The sequence below is a fragment of the Narcine bancroftii genome, chromosome 9 (genome assembly GCF_036971445.1).
Source record: "Narcine bancroftii isolate sNarBan1 chromosome 9, sNarBan1.hap1, whole genome shotgun sequence".
NCBI lineage: Eukaryota > Metazoa > Chordata > Chondrichthyes > Torpediniformes > Narcinidae > Narcine > Narcine bancroftii.
The window spans coordinates 3,360,457-3,386,750 of NC_091477.1; the positions used below are offsets into that span (position 1 = coordinate 3,360,457).

A 26,294-nucleotide genomic window follows, 5' to 3' on the forward strand; every position below is an offset into this window, starting at 1 on the left:
TGCTGAACAAGATGTCCAAATTAAGCTAAAACCTTGCTGCTTGTACATGATATGTATCCCTCCCTGCATATTTATACATCTATCTGCAAGCTTCTTAAACTTTGCTATCATATCTCAAATCGAGTTTATTGTTATCTGATTGTACAAGTACAACATGATGAAACAGTGTCCTCCGGTCCTCACAAACACTGCAAACACACAAAGGGGCATAACACACATACAGATAAGCAATATATACGCAGGATAAGTATTTCATCTCTATAAATAAATAAATAGTTTTGTACATACGAGAGTCTCAGATGGTTAGCGTGAGCAGTACCTTTGGTTGTTCAGCATTCTCGCTGTCCGTGGAAGCCACTACCCTAGCAGGTCAGTCCAAACACTGACCTTTCTTTGTGTAAAAAAAATTGACCCACACATCTCCTTTAAACATTCCTCCTCTCACCTTGAACGCATTCTCTCTAGTATGGGACACGTGTACCCTGGGAGAAATATTCTGACCATCATCTACACTGCCTCTCATAACACCACACCTCAATTTTTTAGAGAGAAATTCCTTACTGACTCAAGGTTCTAGTTTTGCATTTACCCTCTCCGGCTCTCATAGAAATTTATGTTTCTCTTTCTTCCAAATTTCCAAAACAATGGCCTTTTCTTCTCAATCTTCCCTTTTTAAGTAACCCCTAATCCCAGAAAACAAAAACAATGAACTGATTCAGTCTTCCTCACTGTGAATGTATTGTACAGTTGTAGTCATGGAGTCGTGCAGCACCGGACAGGCCCTTTGGCCCAAATTGTCCACGTCGACCAAGTTAGCAATCTGGGCTAATCCCATTTTTCTAGATTTCTTCCATATCCTTCTGAACCTGCCTATCCATATATCTGTCTGAATGTCTCTCGAATACAGTAAAATCGCCGTTATCTGGAATTCAAGCAACCAGCAAAAATTTCGTGAAAAATAAATAGGTAAAAAAAAATGCAGAAGTTTAAACTTGCAAAAAAACAATCTCAAGCAACCAGAAAATTCACTAATCTGGCATCTACCAATCCCCATTGGTGCTGGATATTGGAGATTTTACTGGATCTAAATTGTACCTATTTCTATACCTTCCTTGGCAACTCACTCCAGGCACAGACCATCCTCAAAGTGTAAAAAAAATCATGCCTTAGGTTTCTCTTCAATCTCTCCCTTCACCTTAAACCTATACCCTCTTGTTCCGGAATAGTCTATGCAGGAAAAAATGTTATAATCGGCTTCCTCCATGTCCCCCTGAACTCAACCCTCCTGATCCAGAGATCAAATGCAAGCCCAAAACTCCAATCTCATTCCATTGAGACATAACATGAGGGGCAGTAGGGTTAACGCAACACTATTACAGCACCAATGACTGGGACCAGGGTTCGAATCCGGCTCGGTCCGTCATGAGTTGGCACGTTCTCCCTGGGCCTGCGTACGTTTCCTCCAAGTGCTCTGGTTTCCTCCCACCGTTCAAAACATACTAATATTGTCGATCAATTGGGTGGCATAGGCTCATGGGTCAAAAGGGCCTGTTGTCGTGCTGTAGGTCTAACTTTAAACAACTGAACAAAGACCAAAATATCGTGTGACGTTTCTGTTTCCCAGTTCGATGAAGGACACTATTAAGCTGGAAAGGGTGAAGGATCCATTCGCAAGGATGTTGCTGGGAATGTTAGGCTTGTACTTTAAGGAGAATTGGGATAGGCTGGGACTTTTCACCTTGGAGCATTGGAGATTCCTGGATGGTCATGTCATAGTTCAGAACAGGTAATATGACATGCAATTGCCTTCTGCCTGCTGCAAGGCAGATAAAAAGGGGCCCTTGGTGATGCCTGGCGCCCCTTACAGTGCGAGAGAGAGAGTCCCTTCGGAGACACGGAGTGGATTCGCCTCCTGGGCTCCCACAGCCGCACAGACCCCTGGTGGACCCATCGGCAACCCGAGCTCCAGGTTGAAGCCTCTGACATGATCAGGGAGACTTCAGCATCCCAGGTCCTTTGGGAGCCCTTCTTGCCCTCTTGAATCCCAGCACCATGATAGGGTTCCCACCAGGTTTATAAAATCAGGAGGGACATCGATAAGGTCAGTAACATATTTTCACCTAAAATAAGTAAATCTTCACACCTCAGGTGGTTTTAATTGAATTGAGACATAAAACACTAAACAGGCCATGTCGGCCCACAAGCCCGTGCCTCCCAATTGACCTCCACCCCCAGCCCATTTTGAAGGGTGGGAGGAAACCCACGCGGGCACGAAGGGAACACACGGACTCCTTCCAGACAGCACGGGGTTCGAACCCCCGTGCCGCTCGCAGGCGCTCAATGACCTGGAATAGGATCCGCCCCCGGCGCCACGGCCATGTCCTTGGACCAGAATGTCCACTTGGTCCGATTCCCGGACCACAACGCGGTGAAGAAGAAGTTAATAATCCCACAACTGAACCGTGAGTGAGGAAAAGATCCGACTTCTCTCCTTCTCGGGGATCAGATCAACCAGAAATCCGATTACTTGCTCATTCACTTGTCCCAGGCGCTTCACAATCCCTCCCTCCCTCCATCCAGCCTCCCGCCCGCCAGCGCTAACAGTGTCCCTTCCATCCGCTGTGCCGCACCTCCCCAGCCCTCCAGCCCCCCAGCCCTCCAGCCCCCCAGCCCTCCAGCCCCCCAGCCCTCCAGCCCCCCAGCCCTCCAGCCCCCCAGCCCTCCAGCCCCCCAGCCCTCCAGCCCCCCAGCCCTCCAGCCCCCCAGCCCTCCAGCCCCCCAGCCCTCCAGCCCCCCAGCCCTCCAGCCCCCCAGCCCTCCAGCCCCCCAGCCCTCCAGCCCCCCAGCCCCCCAGCCCCCCAGCCCCCCAGCCCCCCAGCCCTCCAGCCCCCCAGCCCTCCAGCCCCCCAGCCCTCCAGCCCTCCAGCCCCCCAGCCTCCAGCCCCCCAGCCTCCAGCCCCCCAGCCTCCAGCCCCCCAGCCTCCAGCCCCCCAGCCTCCAGCCCCCCAGCCTCCAGCCCCCCAGCCTCCAGCCCCCCAGCCTCCAGCCCCCCAGCCTCCAGCCCCCCAGCCTCCAGCCCCCCAGCCTCCAGCCCCCCAGCCTCCAGCCCCCCAGCCTCCAGCCCCCAGCCCCCCAGCCTCCAGCCCCCCAGCCTCCAGCCCCCCAGCCTCCAGCCCCCCAGCCTCCAGCCCCCCAGCCTCCAGCCCCCCAGCCTCCAGCCCCCCAGCCTCCAGCCCCCCAGCCCTAACGGTGTCCCTTCCATCCGCCGCAGCCTGTGCAGAATGGAGGTGGAACAAACCCCCCTCACCTTCCTCCTCAGCCTCTCGCTGCGGGTTTCGGGGCTTTTCCTCCCCTCTTTCTCGCAGACTGGGGCAAGGTTCTGCCCCCCTTCGAGACCATTCAGGCCTGCAGGACACACTCCGCACTCTCTGGGACAGACACACCACCCACATGGACCTCCCTCCCACCCTCAGAGGATGGTGCCACAAGATACCCGCTTACCGTCTTCAGGAAATTAAAATCCTCTGGCTCGCTGTTGGCCAGTGAAGCCTCTGCATCGCGTTCTCCGCAACCCTGTTCGCCAGTGAAGCCTCTCCTGCCTCTGCATCAGTTCCTCTCTGGGCTGAACAGCGAAGAGGCCCCTTGGTGTCTGCACAAAGGGAAGCGCCAACGCACGGCCCTCACGACAGGGCACCTCGTCGACACGGGCTTAACCCGTTCCTCCCCGCACACCTCGCTGCCCTGACACCTCCATTCGGAAAACAGACAGGTCCGTTCTTCATAAAACACATCGTTTTGTGGATGGACGGTGGGTGCATGTGATTGAAAAAACCCAGACTTGTGGATTGGAAGCGAAACTCGTGCCGTCTAATCTTCGAGCAAACTTGGGGGGGGGGGGGGGGGGTCTCCAATCAGAATTGATTGTTCTGGATGTGTTGCAGCAGCTTCATGGGGCAAAACTTCATCTTTACCACATTAAAAATAATAGGCCACAAAAAAATGAAGACTCTGTCTTGGGTCATTCAGGAATCTGATGGCGGAGGGGAAGAAACCTTCCTCGTGCCATCGAGTGGTCCTCTTCAGGCTCCTGGACCTTTTCCCTGAGGGAAGAGGGCATGGCCTGAGTGGTGGGGGTCCTTGAGGATAGAGGCTGTCTTTGTAAGACACCGCCTCATGTAGATGCCCTCGATGGAGTGAAGTCGGGTGCCTGTGATGTCGCAGGTTGAGTTCACAACGCTCTGGAGTATATTCTTGTCCCGAGAGTCGGCCCCTCTATACCAGGCAGTGATGCAACCAGCCAGAAGGCTCTCCACGGTACACCTGTAGAAGTTCATGAGAGTCTTCGATGACGTACCAAATCTCCTCAGACACTTCACAAAGTAGAGCCACTGGCAGGTCTTCTTTGTGATTACATCAACGTGGAGACTCCAGGACAGATCCTCAGAGAACATCGAATTAGAACCTAGAACAATACAGCACAGTGCAGGCCCTTTGGCCCTCGATGTTGTACAGACCCATATATCCTTAAAATAAAAGTACTAAACCCTCCCTACCCCATAACACTCTATTTTTCTTCCAGCCTTGTGCCTAAGAGACTCTTAAATGCCCCTAATGTTTCAGCTTCCACCACCATCCCTGGCAAGGCATTTCAGGCCTCCACAACTCCCTGTGTAAATAATTTACCCCTGATGTCTCCCCTAAACTTTCCTCTCATAACTTTGAACTCGTCCTCTGCTGTTTGCTGATCCTGCTCTGGGAAACAGGGGCTGGCTGTCCACCCTATCTATGCTTCTCATCATCTTGTAGACCTTTACTGTCTCCTCTTATCCTACTACTCTCCAAAGAGAAAAGACCAAGGTCTGCTAACCCTGCATCATAAGACGTACTTTCCAATCCGAGTAACCACCTGGTAAATCACCTCTGCACCCTCTCCATAGCTTCCACAACCTTCCTGTCATGAGGCGACCAGAACTAATCATAATACTCTAAGTGTGGTCTCACCAGAGATTTGTAGGGTTGCAAATTAAATGTAAACACATCTCTACTCCACACTAAAAAATCATCTAATATTTCAATATCTTGAGAAAATGTTGCAAAGGATCAGACTTGTTTATGGCACAACTGACTGTTCAATACAGAAAGAAAATCAATAAAGTGCACAAGTAAGAGTCCCTGACTGAGTTTGTCGTTGAGGAGTCTGATGGTGGAGGGGGAGCAGCTGTTCCTGAACCTGGGGGTGCGAGTCTTGTGGCACCGAGACCTCTTTCCTGATGGCAGCAGCGAGAACAGAGTGTGTGCAGGGTGGAGTGGATCCTTGATGATTGCTGCTGCTGTTCTCTGACAACAGCGTTGCCTGTAGATGTTCTTGATGGTGGGGAGAGTTTTGCCTGTGATGTTCTGGGCTATGTCCTCTACCTTTTGCAGGGCTTTGCTCTCAGACTGGGAGCGAGCGTTGGTGACCCCACACCAGATCGTGATGTAGCCAGTCAGCAAATGTTCACCATGGGTTCTCTTAAACCTTAGAGCATGTTCTCTGCTCAAAGATAAAATAAGAAATACGAGGGATTTTGATAGACACATTACTAGGAAGGAGGGACACGGATCATGTGCAGGCAGCAGAGTTTTTGTTTAAGTTGGCATCAAGTTTGGGTTAGATATTTTGGGCTGAAGATCCTGTTCCTGTGTTGGACTGTTCCATGTTTTACATTGAAATAGATAACTAGAGCTGCTGGGGCAGCTGTAACGACAGCCCTCCTGCTGGTGCAGACCCATGGAGAGCAGGGACTGGAGACACAGTATCCAATGCCCAGTCCAACCGTCATCGGCTCGGTGCAGGCATTAAATGGCCTGCTAAAGGAGCTGACGATAGTTTTATTGAAAATCCCGTGACCGTGGGGTCTGAGCCCTGTCATGTTGGGAAATGTATCAGGTTCGGTGGGTTCACAGAGAGACGAGTCTGGACATGAGTTATGATCACACATAACTTTTATTAACGCATGGGAGACAAACAAGGGAGAACATTAAACTATTTAATTTAAGCAACGATATAGACATTCACCTCAGATGTAGGTTGGAGTCCAACAATAGTGAACCTATTCTGGACACACTCACACACTTGAGTACACACACTACGAGCAGGGACTCTTACACACACCCCATTTGTGTACCAACGGGGGGTGTAGCTCTCTGGAAATATTGATGTATTGCAATACTACGGCTCAGCTTCAGTGTAGTGCACACATTACCCGCAACACTTTCAGTGTGCACAATAGCAACTTGGTGTGGCGTGGAGCAAGGTCCAGGGCTTGGACCATGAGGCAGAGAGAGAAAATGTGCTGGTGTTCTATACAGTGCTTTTTGCCAACAATGGCCCTAGGTGATTTAAATTATCCCACAGCAAGGTGTGCACTAATGGGTGGCGAGAGTTCAACCAAGATTGACAGGTGATGTGACTTCCGAATAAGTTTCAGACAGGGAGGACACATGACCACCCGTAATACACGCATTCCAGACAGACAAGGAGGCCACGTTTTCTCCACGCACTACAGGCCCAAGATGGCGGAGCCTACGATTGGCAGCAGCCACAAGGGATTGCAGACTGGTGAATTATAATTGATGTGTATATTCAATCTGGGGTCAGATTTAATCCTAAACCAAATTAGGAGTTGGGGATAGTTCAACTTTTTAAATATATTTTGTTCTCAAAATGTGTATGCACCAGAAAACTGCGTCAATTCTGACCTTTAACCACCACACCTATGAGAGACATGCAAGGTGATTTCAGACCAATACTCAGTGTTCAAGGAACACAAACCCAAACAGGGTGAGATGGCATATTTCTTTTTTGAAAATGTTATTAAACTTTTCACATATGCATTAAAAATATACATAAATTGTCTTATTCAAAATAATAATGATCAATACATAGTGAATTAAATCCCCCCCCACCCCCCACCCATTCTCCCCCCTAAATAATTCAGGCCCAAAGAAAAGAAAGAAAAACAAAGAAAGGAGGAAGAAAACATCTGGATATTATTAAAACAAAGATTAAAAATCGTAAAACTATCACCAAAACATTTTAATTTTAAGGAGTGGGAAGATTTTGGTTGGGTGATTACCAACCTAATACCTACAGTTTGAAGATATGGTTCCCATATCTTTTGAAAAGTTTCAAATTTATTCTGTAAATTTTATGTTATCTTTTCAAGTGGTATACAACTATGTATTTTATCATGCCATCTATCCATCCCCAAATAAACATCAGATTTCCATTTTACTGCTAGGGCAATCTTTATGAATTCTTTTTGATATTTATTTAACTCGCTCTAAAAATAAATCTAGTTCTATCCAAAATGGTCTTAACTTTGGGCACATCCAGGTAGAAAGTAAAAAAAAGTACCTATTTCATGATTACATCTAAAACATTTATATGAAAAATTTGGATTTAATCGATTTAATTTCTGAAATGTAAAATATAATTGATGTTAAAAAAATTATATTGTACCATCCTATAATGAACATTTATTATATCGGTCAAACTGTCTCAACAAAGTCTTGGCCAAGTTTTCTCTTGAATATTTATATTTAAATCTCTCTCCCATCTTTGTCTTGACTTATGATCTCCTCATTTATACAATCCTTTTCACAAAGTTGTATACATAATTGAAATAAACTTTTTAATAGACATACCTGTAATTAAGTTTTCCAAATTACTATGATCAGGTTATACCAAAAATTTATCCCCTAAATATGCTTTTAATTGATAATAAGAAAATATTCTATTATTTTGTAATCTGTATTTATTTTTCAATTGTTCAGATGTCATTAAAGTTGTACCCTGAAAATCTTTTAATCTCTTAATTCCTTTGTTGAACCAAATATTAAAAAGTTGATGACTTATTGTAAAAGGAACAAGTTTATTTTGAGTCAATATCATTCTTTGTATCTGATAATTTCTCATACCCATTTCCAAATGTATTTTGCTCCATATTTTTTTTAATGTTTTAAAAAGGCATATCTCTGTCTCCACTTAACACTTTATCATTCCATTTATATATAAAGTTCTCTGGATTATCCTCTCCTTTTTTATTCATTTCTATCTGAATCCATGTTGGTTTCTCCACCTCTTTAAAGAAGGCAGAGAGAAATCTCAGTTGCGTTGCCCTAAAATAATTTTTTTAATTTCTTGTTGAAACCCTCCTAATTCAAATTTCCAAATTAATTTAAGATGACACACTTCTGAGAGTAAAGTAAAATCCCTGATATCTGGCACCTATAGATACTGGATAAATGAATTTTACAGTTGCTTGAGTTGGCTTGTTGCGTGGATTGGCAAATAACAGTGAGGGGTGCCAATTTTAAACTACCATATATTTTACCTATTTATTTTCCTCGATGTTTTTGGCCGATTGATTGAATTCCAGAAACAGGCTTTACTGTAAAACGACATTGTAGGAATCAGTTTTTATTGCAACAATTCCAAAGTCTACTCTAATATTCTGAATCATTAGTTTCAAATTTATACCAAATGTTCTGGTCTCGTTAAGGGTGACTACAAGGTTAGACCACAAAATCCATACTAAATCGCTGCTTGTGCCACGAGGTAATAGGGAGTACAATCGAGAGCAGCCATTCTCAACGGGGCCTCAGCACGTAGAAGTAAAAGCTTTGTTTTCTTTCACCTCACATAACATAAATATATTTTTTTATGTGGTTGGTAGAATGGAAGAATCCAAAACTCAATTGCTTCACTGAGAAAGGGGGCCATAAACTTTGAGCAGAGTCTTAGGGGGTCCATGGCTGAAATAAGAGTTGAGAATGGCTAATCTAGAGCAGCAAACAATCCACTGGAGAAACTCAAAGTGTCAGACATCACCTTTCCCCGGAAGATACTGCTCGACCAACTGAGCTCCTTCAGCAGTCTGTTTCTTGCCTCAGATTCCAACATCTAGAATACAAATTGTTCAGTTAATTGCATAATCAGATATTACTCTAAGAAAGGTTAGGGAAAATATCTTCATTAAATAAAGATTAATCGGAACAACAGTCAAACTGGGTTTTAGATTTCAGATTTATTGTCAGAGTACGTACAGGACATCACATACAACCCTGAGATCCATTTACTTGCAGGCAAGGCAGAATTACCACTATTATGTAAACATATAAAGAAATGTAAACAGATAATGAATGTAAACAAACTGACTGCAATACAGAGAGAATAAAAAATGTCAAGTTTATTGTCATCTGACATGAAACAGCATTCTCCAATCTTCAGTGTAAAACACGCAGACACATAACCGGACATAACACACATACAATCAAATTATACAAATATAAAAATAAATAAATATGAGCAGTTCATTCAGTCGTTCAGCATTCTCACTGCCCATGAGAAGAAGCTGTTTCTCAGCCTAATGGTTCTGGCTCCAATACTCCTGTATCTCTAGAAATACTCAGCTGGAAGATGCTAAGTGTAAGGTGGCCAGGATACTCTCAATAGAGCTTCTGTAGAAGGTTGACATAATGGTGGCCGGTAGCCTCGCCCACTTCAGTCTTCTCAGGAAGTGCAGTCACTGTTGCACCTTCCTGACAAATAAGGAGATATTGTGTGTCCAGGAGAGGTGACTTATTTAGTGGATTCCAAGGAATGACCCAGATAGACTGTGGCTCAGGACCCAGTTACAGAGAGGGGTGTCAAGTCCCAGTGAGGACAGCTTCTTCACCAGCCTCTGGGCAATTATCATTTTAAATGCCAAACTGAAGTTGATGAACAGCTGCCTGGCATACGAAGCATCATTCTCCAGGTAGCTCAGGATGGAGTGGAGGGACAGGCTACAGAATTATCTGTGAAATTATTTCATCTATATGTGAATTGAAATTGGCCCAGTGTGTCTCTGGGAGGTGTGCTTTAATGTGTTCCAACACCAAATGTTTGAAGCTTTCATAATGGTGGAGATCAGTGCCACAGGGTGATAGTCATTGAGGCCTGCTGTTGTCGCCCTCTTGGGTACTGGAATGAGGGCAGCTGTCTTGAAACCTTCGGGGGACGATGGACGCTGCAGTTGAAGGAGTCCATGAAGACCACCGTCAGTTGGTTTGTGCAGTCCTTTGGTATCCGACCTGGGATAGCGTTTGTTATGGCTGCCTTGTGTGGGTTCACCCCGGATAGGGTTCTTTATCATCTTACCCATGGATTACACATTTTGGAAGGTCACCAGCAACCCATTTTCCAGATTCTCTGGCCTCTCTTTCAGCTGCGCCTTCTCCTCACCCCCAGGTCTTCGGATTTGTCCAACCTACCCCATTCCCAACCTTTATTGCCTCAGCCCTTTACAAATTTAGGGCAGCACAGTTGGTGAGAGGACAGAGCAATGCTGTTTGAATCCCTTGTGCTGCCTGTAAGAAGTTTGTTTGCTCTCCTTGTGTCTGCATGGTTTTCCTCTGGGTTCTCTGGTTTCCTCCCACCTTCAAAAATCATATCGGAGATGTAGGTCAATTGGGTGGCACAGGCTTGAGGGCCAAAAGGGCCTATTATCGTGTTGTATGTCTGCATTTAAATTTTAAAAAAATTAAATCACCACAGTTAATAGAAAGCAAATAAGATCCTGCTTCAATTTTATGTCTGATCTGCAACTCAGCCACAATTTTTAAAAAAAGTTCATCCCACCATCTTGGCAAGGTCTTTGATGTGGCATATAGCATATTATATAATTTTCTCTTTAATAGGCTTGAGAAATTGGTTTTTGGGAAACTGCCTGCTACTAAAGCAGACAGCCTTCTTTAATGTGGCCTTGGTTTGAATGACTGCTGTCGAACATAACCTGCTGTTGCTTGAATGAGTCCCTGTGGGGAAATATCGCAAGAAATTACTTCCTGAATTCAACCAATCACTGATATTATTGAAAGTTGTTTAAGAAATAAGCTGCCTTACTTTAAAGAAGGATGCAACACAGATTTTGGTATTCATTGGTGCTGATATGAAAGCTCATAATAACCCTATTAATAACATAATAACACTGAAGACAAACTAAACTTTATCACATCTAAACCTTGATAGGTTGAAAGACTCATTTGCATAGTTAATTTCCAATTATTATTCTCTGAATGTTTACTCTTTTCAAGATTCCTTTATTGTTATGTAATATTTCAGAACATGTAATATTACATGAAATTGCCTTCTGCCTGCTGTAAGGCAAAGAGTTGCCATTAGATTTGCCTGGTGCCCCTTACAGTTCGAGAGAAAGAGAAGCAAAAGAGTCCCTTCAGAGACACTGAGTGGTCCGTGGATTCACCTCCAGCGCTCCCACGTTCTGTGCAGATGCACAGACCCCTGTTCAATCCATCAGCAAGCTGAGCTCCAGATCTAAACCTCCGACATGATCAGGAAGCCTTCAGTGCCCGAGGCCCTTTGGGAGCCCTTCTTACCCTCAGCACCCTCTCGAATCTACTCTTCCAGAGTACTCCCAGAATACAACGCCTACAGTATTTGCAGCATACCTTGCTTCCCAACACCCTCTCCCCCAACCTCGCCCAGAGCATGCCAAAAATGCTTGGAAATTAAATCTGAAACTCAATCTGACTATTCGGTACCAGTGTCTTTTTTTTCTTTGCTTCTCCCAGTCTTTGATGGAATCAGAGATTCTGCCAGCCCTGCAGGGTAAAAGGGAAGGTTTAACATGTTTGATGTCTGCACTGACATTCAGTGGTATTACAGTATAGTGGCCACCAAGTCATAGAAATCGTATTCTGGGGTCAATGGTTAAACCCTAAAGCAGCATTAAAGCAATAACAGCACCCTTCTGAAGCAGGTGGATTCCAGTGTGTGGATTCCTTGACAACTAGTCTTAATCAGCACCAATCTGACAGGACGAGGACATCAAATTTATTGCCAGAGTACATATATGACATCACATACAGCCGTGAGATTCTTTTTTGCAGGGCCACGCTTAGTAATTTCTATACCGGTAACTGAAAGCTGTTCTCATTAGGAACTAAAGGAAATGACTGTGCAGATGCAGAAGTTTAAATATACAGTAAAAAATATTGAGCTTATGCATCCTTAAATAAATCTCTGAATTGAGTCTGTTATTCAAATCTGATAGTTGAGGGGCAGCAGTTCACCTGAGCCTTGTGGTACAACTCCTGTGACACATAGAACACTATAGCACAGTACAGGCCCTTCGGCCCTCAATGTCATGCAGACCCATATATTCTTTTAAAAAGTACTAAACCCTCCCTACCTCGTAACCCTCTATTTTTCTTTCATACATATGCCTGAGAGTCCCTTAAATCCCCTGATGATCCAGCCTCCACCACCATCCCTGGCAAGGCATTCCATGCACCCACAATTTTCTCTCTTTAAAAAAACTTTACTCCTGATGTCTTCCTAAACTTCCCTCCCTTCACTTTATACATATGTCCTCTGGTGTTCGCTGATCCTATCCTGGGAAACAGGTGCTGGCTGTCCACCCTATCTTGTACACTTCTGTCAAGTCTCCTCATCCTTTTAAGCTCCAAAGAGAAAAGTCCCAGCTCTGCTAACCTTGCCTCATAAGATTTGTTTTCCAATCCAATCTGTACCTGTGGGAATAGAGCGTGTCCTGGGTAATGCAGATCCTTGATAATTGTTGATGCTCTCTGACAGAAACGTTTGAAATACTGTTCTCAATGGGGGAGAGTTTTGCCTGTCATGTACTGAGCTGAGTCCACTACTTTGTACAGGATTTTTTGGTCAGAGGTATTGGTGCCCCTCATACAAGACCGTGTTGCAGCCAGTCAGCACACATCTGTAGAAGTTTGCCAAGGTTTTCCATGACATACCAAATCTCCAGACTCCCGAGGACGTCGAGGCGCTGACGTACTTTCATTGCAACAACATTTACATGGCAGATCCTACTATAGTAACACCCAGGAATTTACAGATGCTCACCCTCTCCACCTCTACTTCCCTAATGATCACTGGATCATACACTTTTCGTATTTCTGAAGACTACAATCAGTTCCTTAGTTGTTGACATTGAGTGAGGAGTTGTTGGAGGATGCACAAAAAAGATTTGTCAAGATAGCCCTAGCTGTAGCAAAAAAATGTATTATGTCAACCTGGAAATTGGAAGATAATTTGAAAATACAACAATGGTATATAGAAATGAATAAATGTATTCCATTAGAAAAAATAACATATAGTTTAAGAAATAATATTGAAATATTCGAACAAGTATGGGAGCCTTACATTAAATACAATAGCGAAAACCTACCGGGAACAAACATTACCTAAGTTGATGGAAGGAGAAGAGAAGAAAAAAATGGACTCAGTAGAATTTCTGGTGTATTTTTGTTGAATGACAACATTGTCTAACTGAATTAATGCAACCTAGATTGTATAACTAAAATGGATGAGAGGGGGGAGGGATGGGGGGGTGGCTTGGGAGGAGGGAGGGGGGAGGGAGAAAAAGTCACTGTAAATGTGTGGAAAAGAAAAAGTGTATATCATGGCTATTGTGATTTATGGTGTGAAAAAAAAAAAAAAAAAAAAAAAAAAAAGAGTGAGGAGTTGTTGTTAAAACCCCATTCAGCCAAGTCTTCAATCTCCATCCTGTATGCTGATTTACTGCCCCTTTTTATACTATGACTATGGTATCTATCAGCAGACTTGAATATGGTGTTGTTGTATTTAGCTACAGTCATGGGTGTAAAGCGAGTGGAGCAGGGGGCTAAGTGTGCATCCCTGTGGTGCTCTGACACTGATGGAGACTAGAGGAGGAATGTCCGCTGTGATATCGCTGTGTGCTGGAGAAAAGATTTGAATAATAATTTTTGATCTTCCAATATTCACTTCTTCAGAACCTTGTATTGCATCTGCTTTAATTTATCAACTTCTATAATGATCAGGTGCTGTGTCCTAGAGTGGCTGATGTTAAGAGGGAACTAGGCAAAGTCAACCCAAAGAAAGCTGCTGGGCCAGATAACATTCCCGGCAGAGTGCTCAAGGGTTGTGTGGCTCAGCTAACAGATGATCTTCCTGAGTAGTATTGTGGTCCCTACATCCTTCAAAGCCGCCACCATTGTCCTTGTGCCAAAGAAGTCGTCTGTGACCTGCCTCTATGATTACTGTCCTGTTGCATTCACGTCCATTGTCATGAAGTGCTTCAAGTCTCATCATGGGGCACATCAAGCACCTACTTCCCCCCCTCACTGGACCCCCTGCAGTTCATATATAGATCCAACTGCTCCTTGAACGATGCTATTGCCATCGTTCATCTAGCCCTCACCCTGCTGGAAAATAAAGACTCGTATGTTCGAATGCTGTTTATTAACTTCAGTCCGGCATTCAACATGATCATACCTGATAAGGAAGTTGGGCCTGCTGGGACAAAACACCTCCCTCTGCAATTGGATTCTTGATGTCCTGATGGGGAGACCTCAAGCAGTCTGGATCGGAAACAACACCTCCAATACTATCTCACTGAGCACAGGGGTCCCCCAGGGCTGCGAGCTTTAGTCCACCTGCTGTTTATTTTGCTGACCCACATAATCAAGTTTGCTGATGACGACAGTGGTGGGTCTCATCAGTAAGAACAAGGAGGGAGGAGTCACGCGATGGAGTAGTGGCCGGACGGTGAACTCCAGCCCTCTCCAGAAAAGTCGGGAAAAACAAGAGAAAACACAAAGGCACAGAAATAAAAGTTACAGAAAAGTGAGTATAAAGGTGGAAAGAAGATGGCGACAAAAAAAGAAAAGTCGAAAGCAACGGTAAGAAGAGAGGAAGAGAAGACAAAGGAGGAAAAAGGTGAAGGCCTTACCTGTCCGAAGAGGCCCGCTGCGGAGAGAGAAACCCGCTCCCTCAGGTCGGTAAATAATGGACTACAAAAATGGCTCGCAGAGCCGAGTAAAAGTGCGCAACCGCGCATGCGCGAAGTTTCGCGCATGCGCGATGCGAATGAAAAAAAACACACCGACGGGAGGGGGGACCAGCTGGGGAGTCGATCTTAACCAGCCGGCAACGACAGCTGCAGAACACCTGCAGCAAGAAGAGACCACAGAAGACAATAGAAACAAGAAAGAAGAGGAGGAAAGGGCAACAAAGAAACAACAGATGGCCAACCTAGAGGAAGAAGAAGAGGAAGAGTATGGTGAAATAGAAGAAGAAAAGAAAGGCAAGGTAAAGGATATACTTGCTCTTATTAGAGGATACATGGAATCATTTAAAGAATGGCAAACACAGGAATTTAAGGATTTAAGAAAAAGAATAAACAACACAGAAGAGAAAATAAATAAAATGGAGATGACCTTAACAGAAATGGGAAAGAAAATGGACAAGATGGAAGAGCGGGCAGTAGCAGCAGAAATGGAGGTAGAAGACTTAAAAAAGAAATTGGAGAAATCTAATAAAAAAACTAAAGAGACACAAGAACTACAAGCTCAAAAAATAGATACAATGGAAAACCATAACAGAAGAAATAACATAAAGATAGTGGGCCTTAAGGAAGATGAAGAAGGCAAGAATATGAGGGAGTTTATAAAAGAGTGGATCCCTAAGACCCTAGGATGTCCAGAACTACAGCAAGAATTGGAAATAGAAAGGGCACATAGAGTATTGGCCTCTAAACCACAACCACAACAAAAACCAAGATCTATTGTAGTAAAATTCCTAAGATATACTACAAGAGAAAAGGTACTGGAGAAGACAATGGAAAAAGTAAGAGAGGGCAACAAACCACTGGAGTATAAAGGGCAAAAAATCTTCATTTATCCAGATATAAGTTTTGAACTCCTAAAGAAGAGAAAAGAGTTCAATACAGCAAAGGCGATTTTATGGAAGAAAGGGTATAAATTTATACTAAAGCATCCAGCGGTATTGAAAATATTTATTCCAGGACAACAAAACAGACTATTCTCGGATCCAGAAGAAGCACGAAAATTTGCAGAACAATTACAAAAATAGACTGAGGGAGGAAGACGGGTAATGAGAGTTAAAATGATCACAATTGATATGTATGTGGGTAAAGACAAAAATAGACTGAGGGATGAAGACGGGTAATGAGAGTAAAAATGATCACGATTGATATGTATGCGGGTAAAGAGGTATAAGAGTGAATAGAGACAAGGAGCATACGTGAATGTATCTGTACTTAGAGGAAAATATAGATAGTATAGACAAGAATTAATAAGGGAAGGTAATGGAATAGAGAGAATAAGGAGGGAATTAAAAGAGTGACCTTTGTGACATATGAAAAGTGAAATCTTTTCTGGGGGAGGCGGGGTGGGGGGAAATAGCGGTCACTGCAAAATCAGTTGACGCTTGCGAGTGGATTCGCAAATCCAAATGGAGAGGGGAGATGTGGTTGTCCGACAAGGGATAAAGGACAACTCAGGAGGTGAATGGGAGATTGGGGATAAATAAGATAGAAATAGGAGAATAAGGAAAATGTTGGATGTTGTAGGAATGTTGTCTTATAAAGAGTTGAAAATAAGAAAACAGAAATGGAAAAGGAGGAAAGGTGATGTTGGAAAAACGGAAAGAGAAGATAAACAAAATATAAAAGGGCTACGCTGAACTATATGTCTTTAAATATTAATGGAATACATAACCAAATTAAAAGGAATAAACTACCAAATTTAAATGAATAAATGTATTCCATTAGAAAAAATAACATATTGGTTAAGAAATAATATTGAAATATTCGAACAAGTATAGGAGCCTTACATTAAATACAATAGCGAAAACCTACCGGGGACAAACATTACCTAAGTTGATGGAAGGAGAAGGAAAGAAAAGAATGGACTCAGTAGAATTTCTGGTGTAATTTTGTTGAATGACAACATTGTCTGACTGGATTAATGCAACCTAGATTGTATACCTAAAATGGATGAGAGGGGGTGTGGGGGGGTGGTTTGGGAGGAAAGGGGGGGGGGAGAAAAAGTCACTGTATATGTGTGAAAAAGAAATTGTGTATGTCATGGCTAATGTGATTTATGGTGTGAAAAATAAAAAAATTTAAAAAAAAAAAAGAAAAAAGTAAGAACAAGGAGGCAGACACTAACGAACTGGTGCAAACAACCTGTATCTGAACATTAAAAAAAACAAAAGAGATGGTTGTCAATTTCAGGAGGGCCTGGGAAGATCAACCATTGACGGCTCTACCATTGAGGTTGTCAAGAGTATCAAATTCCTCAGTGTGCACCTGGCGGAGAACTTCACCTGGTCCCTTAACACCAGTTCCATAGCCAAGAAAGCCCAACGGCACCTCGACTTCCTAAAAGGCTGAGGAAAGTCCATCTCCCACCCTCCATCCTCAACACATTCTACAGAGGTTGTATCAAGAGCATCCTGTGCAATTGCATCACCGCCTGTTTTGGAAGCTGTACCTCCTCAGACCACAAGACCCTGCAGAGGATAGTGAATTCACCGGAAAAGACCATTGGGGACCTCTTCCTAGCATGGAGAACATCTACTACACTCGATGGAGGTGGAAAGCAATAAACATTGTGAAAGACTCCACACATCCCACATGTAAACTGATCTCCCATATGCCATCTGGCAGGAGGTACCAAATCATTTGGACCCTTATTTGAGAGTAGGAAACAGCTTTTTGCCCACGCCCCCCCCCCCCCCCAAGCCATCAGGCTCCTGAACTCCCAGCACAGATATGCATAGTGTGCCGTGGACTTGCAGTTTATACATCTTAATACCTTAATATTTTAATGTGTTAACTGTTTTCCTAACTTATATCTATGTAAATATGCTCTGTGGTCCAACTATGTTCGCATGGTATGAACAATAGATAACTCCATCTGCCACTTCTCCACCCAAATCTGCATTCTGTCTATATCCTGTTGTAACCTATGACAGCCTTAACTACACTAACCAGAACACCTTTGTGTCAACGGCAAAGTTACTGACCCATCCCTCTAATTCTTCATCCAGGTCATTTATAAAAATCATAAAGAGCAGATTTCCCAGAAAGTTGTCGACTTGAACTGCAGTAGAATCCCCATTATCCAGAACCTATGGGGATCGTGGATGGGAGATGTGAATTTTCTGGTTGACTGTGATACTCTTACAACACATAACTAATACACCTACATTAAGAATACATTGTTTAAAAGACAAAATACAGTGCAAAATATAAAGTAATTTGAAAAAAAAAACATAATTGTAATCTTTAATTATGTAAAGTTCACTTTAATCAGGTAATTTCCATAAATTCCAACCCCACTCGCGAATACTGTAACAGTGTTACACTAAGCGGTATTCTAATAATTCCTCCATCATAATTAACCGCCCCCCCCACCCCCCCCACCCCACAAGTTTACAGATAAAGCCTTACTAGTATACCAAACACAAATAAAAATAGGCCCTTACCAGGGAGACACTTTGGGAGAGTCACCCCAAGCGAGTGAGCAGCATCGGCCAGCTCTTCATCCTTGGCCCTGCCATTTGATTCAAACACAATTTTATTCAAACATCTGCTGTGGATAGGCCATGATCAGGGAGCTCCGTTGGCTGAATGTTCACTCCCATCTTCAGCAAAGGCTTCGGAGAACATTTACTTTTACAATTTTAAACTTTTACTTAATCTTTTATTCATTCTTATTTATAATGTATCACCAGGTCTCCCTTTCCTCTATTGACAAAATTCACAGGGAGTATTGCTTAAATAGGACTCAAAGAATTATCGAGGACCCTTTCCATTTAACACATGGTAACTTTGACCGACTACATCAAGGAGGAGGTACAGGATTGCCAGGCTTGTAAATAGCTACTTCCTGCAAGCTGTGAAATTGATGAACAGGATCCTGTAACTGAGTAAATAAATTCAAAATATTTATGTATGTTTATTTTAAATTCTTTCTCTATGTATACATGTGATTATTATGCATTGTGTATTGTGTGTGTATGTGTGTACACCGTGGTCCAGAGAAATGCTGTTTTGTCTGGTTGTACACGTACAGTCAGAGGATAACAAACCTGGACAATTCTTACAGAACGAGACAGTAGATCCAGCGAGGATGTTTACCCTTGGCTTCAGCAAATGATCTAGCAGCTGCTGTTTTTTTTTTAACTGCTTGATAAAGTCTTTTATTCAAAAAGGAGAATGAAAATATCCCAGACAACTCTGCTTGATATCAACGTAAAATGTATGCATCCACAGGAGACTGCAGATGCTGGTATCTGAACCCAAACACAAGCTACTAGATGAACTCATAGGATCAAGGAACGTTAGTGGGAGAAAAAGATGTGGATGCTCTAAGATGTTAGATTATCAGAACATTGGCAAGGATTAATAAACCTCATGACAATCAAGGGTGAAAATGTGCACCAACAGGCTTAAAGACAGCTTTTTCCCTGCAGCCATCAGGCTCCTGAATGAACCCCACAAAAACTGCTATTGTGCTGGCCTTCCTTTGTACTAATTGATCTTTTCTTTCATTGCAACTCTACACTCTGTAATTGTGCTCTCATTGTATGTTTATCTACAAGAGCCCGTGTCTGAAAAAAGCAGCCTCTATCCTCAAAGACCCCCTCCACCCAGGCCATGCCCTCTTCACTCTGCTACCATCAAGAAAAAGATACAGGAACCTTAAGACGAGCACTCAGCGGCACAAGGACAGCTTCTTCCCCTTCGTCATCAGATTCCTGGATGATCAATGAACCCCAGACACTGCCTGACTTTGTCTTTTTGCGCACTATTTTTATTTATTGTTGTAAGGTGGTTTATAGGAATGTTTTGTATCTGTAACGCTGCAAAGCAACAAATATCATGACTTGTACATGACAATAAATTAAAATGTAGACATACAGCACAGTAACAGACCATTTCGGCAATGAACCCGTGCTGCCCAGTTAACCTACAACCCTGGGTACGTTTCGAATGGTGGGAGTAAACCAGAGCCCCCAGAGGAAAACCCACACAGACACAGGAAGAAAGTACAAACTCCTTACAGACAGCACAGGATTGGAACCCTAGTCCCAATTGCTAGCGCTGTAGCAGTGTTTTGTTAAGCGCTACACTAACCGTACCGGCCTGATTCTGATTGTATGGTTACTTGACTGGTTGAATTCTTCCAGCAATTTTTTTTGTTTCAGATTCCAAAATCAGCAGCTTTATTTGTTTTCTTTTCCCGACAGGAAAATGTTCTTCTCTGCTTATTGCTGTTGATATTTTACTAGCTCGAAGTCAACTTCCACAGAGCACTGCTTAAAGAGTAAAAAATTCAGTGGGTGGGAGAGTGACGTGACCAGGGGGGAAACAGCTGGCGTTCTGCTACTTTATTTCTGCTCTGCGCTTCAACTTAACGAATGAAGACAAAATAGTACATGTCAGACCTTTGGAATGTACATTCCATGCCTGGGGGAATCTTAGTGAAACTTCCCAAGTCCTGCATAACACTGGGTGCGGCAAGTGTCACCAGAACGCAGAAGGCTGCAGAAAGTAGCAAACCTAGCCACATCCATCATGGCACCGGCCTCCCACTTATTGAAGGCAGCCAACATCATATGGGACCCAATCTTGCTCATCTCACTGCTCCTTCAGGAACTGGTACAGAACCTCCAAGTTCAGGAACAGTTCCCCCCCCCACCCCCCCCCAAACAGCTATCAGGCTCTTGAATGAATCCCAACCATAAATTATTCCAGGGCCATAAAAGATCTGTCTGACTTTTGAAACATCACATTTTTTACACCCTACGGCAACTGTTAAAAACTTCATGGCAATAAGTTTATTATCATATATCAGCGGTGGCCAAAACACAGCTGGCAAGCCACATGCAGCTCTTTGACATATAAATGTGCAGCTCGTGGAAATATGTTGGCTGAGGTAGGAATCATATGAGCCAGTGCTCACAATAGTAGCATTAGTGGGCATGGCTTGTGATAGAGTGGTGGTGGTGTGTTCGGACAGTGAAATTAGCAGGGTGTGTGTGATCCAAGCTGCCCGCTCTCCTGATGCCCTGACCTCCCTGGACGCCTGCCTGGGTCCGTCCAAGTCTTCAGCATTGGGTGTGGTGGCGTCTGGATTGAAGAAGTCACCTCGGGCTCGGCTCTACAATTCTTCTGACCCTAAAAGTTCAATTGACCCCCACCCCCCGTGTTTATTGACCCCTTTTCAATCCCCCGGGGTCGATATCGACCACTTTGGAGACCCCACCATAGTGCAAGAAAAAAAATGCCATTCCAATGATTCAGATGGTTCTTATGTAGCATCAGAGTATTTTATGATTAGTGGTAGTAAGATTTATTTCTTTTCATTTTTGTTGTTATTTATATTTAAATATATTATTTATTACCTTTCTTTGCATCGTGGCAAATTGTGGTAATTTAATTCATACTGCTGTAGTTGGTGTATCTTGCATTCCTATGTGGCTGCAGCAAGTAAGAATTTCAGAGCATCTGTACAATGTACTTATGTATATGACAATAATCATAACTGGAGGAGCTTGAACAACAGCTGATGTCACCACAGTCCATGCCACTCAGCAGAGTGTTTCTGGGTGTTTCAAGAGTATCACCTCTGTAGCTCAAGAGAGTGCAGGCAGAGAGGGAATGGCTGACTGCCAGGGAGATGGGAAAAAAAAGACTCGACAAGAAGTTCAAGAAATCTTGATCTTCACCCATTATTTAGCTCTGAGTATTGACGTTGGAGAATTTCCTCTGGGGTATGTGGCCAGAGCCAAGACCATGGGTGCTCAGCTATGAAAGAATGAGGAGAAAGTTCAAGAGAGCAGAGGTTATAAAGAGTTCTATAATTTGGGAAGCAGATAAGAATTTCTAGTTGCAGAAGTGATTCCAGAATGTATGTTTCTCCCTGGTGCAGGTGAAGGACATCACCTAGCAACAGAAGAACATTCCAGCAGGGAATGAAAAGCTGCCAGAACCTGTGGTCTATATTAATACCAACAACACGGGTAGAAAGGTCTTGCAGGCAGATTTTATGGAGTTAGGAAAAAGACATAAGAGCAGGTCCTCAAAGACGTAACCAAATTATAGGAAATACGTTACGTTGAATTATAGGAAAGATATAAACAAAATAGAGAGAGTGCAGAGAAGGTTCACGAGAATGTTGACAGGATTTCAGGGTCTGAGTTACAGGGAAAGGTTGTGCAGACTGGGGCTTTTTTCTCTGGAGCGTAGAAGATTGAGAGGGGACTTGATAGAGGTGTTTAAGATTTTGAAAGGGACAGACAGAGTAAATGTGGATAGGCTTTTTCAATTAAGAAAGGGGGAGATTCAAACTAGAGGACATGGTTTAAGATTGAAGGGGGAAAATTATAAGGGGAACATGAGGGGAAATTTCTTTACGCAGAGGGTGGTGGGGATGTGGAATGAGCTTCCGGCAGACGTGGTCGAGGCGGGATCATTGGTTACATTTAAGGAAAGACTGGATCGTTACATGGATAGGAGGGGACTAGAGGGGTATGGACTGGGTGCTGGTCAGTGGGACTAGGAGGGTGGGGATTTACTACGGCATGGACTAGTAGGGCCGAACTGGCCTGTTCTGTGCTGTAAGTGGTTATATGGTTATATATGGTTATATTAAGTGAACGCCAAGGCCAATGGTGCTCTCCACTCTCTCTGCAACAGAAATGTTGTGTAGTGGAGAGTGGTCAATTGTTACTCCAAGGTAAATAATTATACATCAAGACAAGCAATCAAATCTTTAAAGAGGTAAATTTAAAGAAGCAACTTTAATATGGTTAGATTCGAGAAGGAAATACCATGCCTGTGTTCTGAGGAAATTAATGACGGCTAGCAGAGACAGAAGGATGAAGAAATAGGCACACACAAGGGGGCTAGGTTAGAACCATGGAACCCTACAGCACAGAAACAGGTCTCTTCAGCCATTCTAGACTGTGCTGATTCTGAACCAGTTAAAGAAAAGCATTTCTGAAAGAGTTGTAAGGTTATAGAGACAGCAAAATTAAATAGATGGGAAATCTTTGAAGGTAGTAGAGGAGGCTGTGAATGTTCCAGCAACAGAAACAATTAGCACTTTTGGACTGCAATTACACATTAAAACTCAAAAGAGTTTACACCTTGACAAACTCTTTACAGCCAAAGTGCAAAGTCTTGGTTTGGAGCTGCAGCTTTATTGTTGAAGAAAGAAAGTGACATAAATTACCACACTGATTCTTGTAATACAAAAATGTTATTAATTTTTAAAAATTTAGACATACAGGATGATAACAGGCCCACAAGCCTATGCAGCAAAATTACATCCAATTAACCTACACCCTGGTACATTTTTGAACGGTAAAAGTAAAAGAAAATTACATATACACATGATGTCAGAAAGGAAGTTACGTTGGTAATATGTAGAACGCAAGTGACGTCATAATGGAAGTGGCGTTGGGATTGCGAGCAGTGTGTGTGCCATGTTTAAACCTGAATAAAGTGCGCTTACTGTTCCTCCGTTGTGAATCGATTCTTAAAGACACATACACAACAGAAATGGATATAAGAAAATGGCTAGACTCATCTGCTTCTTCAAGGCCTCGTATAGCTCTACCAGTGGAATAGGGAGCAAATGGGCTTGCGCCCAGCTCGGCTACCTCTGCAAAGCAAGAGCCTCCTTCTGCGAGCAGCCATGATGCACCCGCTAAAACAAGCGCTAGCTGTAGTAAACAACTTATAGCCTTGGATGACCTCGGGACTGACCAGCCCAAACAAATTGTCTTACAACAGTACCATGTCACCATTTTCAGTGGTAGGAAATGTTAATTTATTTCCGCTTGGTATCACAACCGAGACTGGCTTGAATACAGAATCAAGGCCAATGTAGCATTTTGTTTTTAGTGTCAGCTATTTAGCACCACTTGGAGGTTTCGGACACTGGATGTCTTTGTGAATGTGGGCTTTCGTAACTGGAAAAATGCTGTGGAGAGAGATCAGGGATTTCATAAACACAAATCTTCAAATCAGCATAATGCTTGCTATACATTGGAAGGAGTGGGAGAGGCATGACAATACTGGAAAGGAGATTTCAACACTTGTCAATGCAGAACAACCTTGAAAGAACAGCTATGTTTTTTCTTTCATTGATGTTCTCAGATTTTTGGTGGAAAACCAGTTGCCTTTACGAGGGAAGATAGAGGCTTTTGATAACATGTCAGAGTGGGGGGAGTGGACTTTTCATCTCCTTACTGGACTATAGGCTTAAAAAGGACCCTGAATTGGCTGAGGTTGTGAAAATGATCCCTTGCAATGCCACGTACACCTGTCATGAAATGTAAAATGAACTCACAAGTTCACTCACCAGTGTGATGGCAGAGACTATAGTAGAGGAAATAGGCAACCCCGATTACACTTTGAAAGTAGATGGGTGTCAAAATATACCAATTGTCATTCAATTTATAAATGAGTCATATGAGGTCACAAAGCCCCTGCTAACCATGGCTCTTGTGGCAAAGGTCACAAGATCACAAGAAAAAGGAATAGAAGTAGGCCATTTGGCCCATCGAGTCTGCTTCTCAAATCCACCCTGAGCTAAACTGTTCTCACATCTAGTTCCAAGTTCTGGCCTTTTCCCCATACCCCTTGAAACCTTGACTAATTAGATACCCATCAATCTCCCCCTTTAAACTCCCCAATGATCGGGCCACCACAGCTGTAAATGGCAACGAATTCCACAAATCCACAACCCTCTGGCTAAGGAAATTTCTCCTCATCTCTGTTTTCTAATTCTAAGACTCTGCTCTCTTGTCCTGGATTCACCCACCAAGGCAAACATCTTATTCACATCTACTCTGTCCAATCCTTTCAGCATTCAAAATGTTTCTACAATATCCTCTCTCATTCTTCTATTCTCCAATGAATACAGCCCAAGAGCTGCTAAGAATAGGAAGGCATCAGAATAAAGAGTGAAGACTGGCCGGGTCCAGAATTAAAATGGTGGGTAGAAGGAAAGAATGAGCAGGGAGAGGAGCACAGACTAATAGACCAAAGGTAATAATTAGACAGGAACAGGACAGGAGTTGATGAGCTTATCATGGGTGCATGAGGGCAGCATCCAAGTAGGTTGTCAATGAAGGGGAGAAAGAATTGAGGAGACTTGCCTGTGCATGTTGTAGTGTGGACTGCTCCACACAGCCAAAAGACAGGCATAGCTGGGGCCCTTGTGAGTGCCCAAGGCTACCTGTATGATTTGGATAACATGGGTTGAGTCAAAGGATAAATTAATGAAGGTGAAGTCCTGCCAACATAGCTAAGTATCTTGGAGCCAAATGACTTCTTCCTTGCCATATACTTCAACCAGGCGGTAGTTAACCTTCAGCCAAGTACAGTGGGTAATAAAATTGCAGGGTGAAGTGTTATAGTAAGTCAAGGAGTGCAGGATATTAAAACCATGCTAGGATTCGGAGTCTTTTGCCAGTGAGCGATCCATTAAAATGTCTCATGACAGCAGGAAAAAAAAGCTATCCTTGAATCTGGAGATTCGTGTTTTCAAGCACATGTAACTTTTGCCCAACAAAAGGGGAGAGAAGAGAGTGTGACTGGGCTGGGGTGGGGTGGGGGGGGAAGGGGCGTGGGGTGGGGGGGGGTCCTTTAATGTCTTAGCAGCTTTCCAGAACCAATGGAGAGTTGGAGACGGAGATGATGGTATTTTAGCCAATGTACATCCTGATGTGGTGACATGTAATTACACCACTAGGTCACCAGGGGTCATCCCGGTGACCTTGTCTGGAAAGCAGTCCAGAGCTACAGTCTAGCCTTGCAGAGAGTCAAGACCCTCTTAATGTACATATTAGTTTATTAAAGCTGTCTTATCCTCGCAGGGCTGGTGTGGTTATTGTCAATATGCCTGAAAAACCCCACAAACAAATGAGGTTATATCATTATAACAGTGTTCAATATTACTTCCTGGACTTTTAAGAGAGTTGTGGAGAGTTCTGGAAAATAATGCATTTACAACCACCTGAGAGGGCAGATGCTTTTTCACCACCCTTTCTAACTCTGTCATGGAACTATGCACCTGTACCCCTACATTCTACAGGGCACCACCATTCATTCATAATAACTGATACCCTCCTCTAGTTTCCTGTTATTTTCTAAGATCACAATTTCTATTAACCTTCAAATTTCCACATTTACTATTTGAATGAATAAACAAATAAGAATTTATTGTACATGTAACTATAATGTGCAGATACAATAAAAGGTTTTTTTGCAGCTTTCCAGTTACATAAAATGCACTAAGACATATTAAATATAATTAAGATAACACAGAGAGAAAAAGATAAGAAATCTCGCCCAACTTTAATACTCATTAACATTATCTTCTGATTTCCTTTGTTCACT

The 26,294-nt window shown here is 43.2% G+C and overlaps 1 protein-coding gene across 6 annotated transcripts in view; it reads right to left on the reverse strand.

Annotated features, from left to right (window-relative positions):
* The window catches only part of ndst1b (N-deacetylase/N-sulfotransferase (heparan glucosaminyl) 1b), a 212,604-nt gene extending 188,292 nt beyond the window's left edge, over positions 1 to 24,312 (reverse strand). For 2 of the 6 annotated variants that reach the window (XM_069898004.1, XM_069897998.1), the window contains exons 1-4: positions 24,253 to 24,312; positions 18,362 to 18,429; positions 11,590 to 11,649; positions 8,876 to 8,947 (exon numbers count right to left, since the gene is read on the reverse strand). The gene's annotated coding sequence lies outside the window, so the exon portion shown is untranslated. Of the gene's footprint in view, positions 1 to 3,501; positions 3,712 to 8,875; positions 8,948 to 11,589; positions 11,650 to 18,361; positions 18,430 to 24,252 lie in introns of those variants that run through there. The other 4 variants (XM_069898003.1, XM_069898001.1, XM_069897999.1 and 1 more) reach the window with 3 other exon arrangements.
* Positions 24,313 to 26,294: the final 1,982 nt, after the last annotated feature.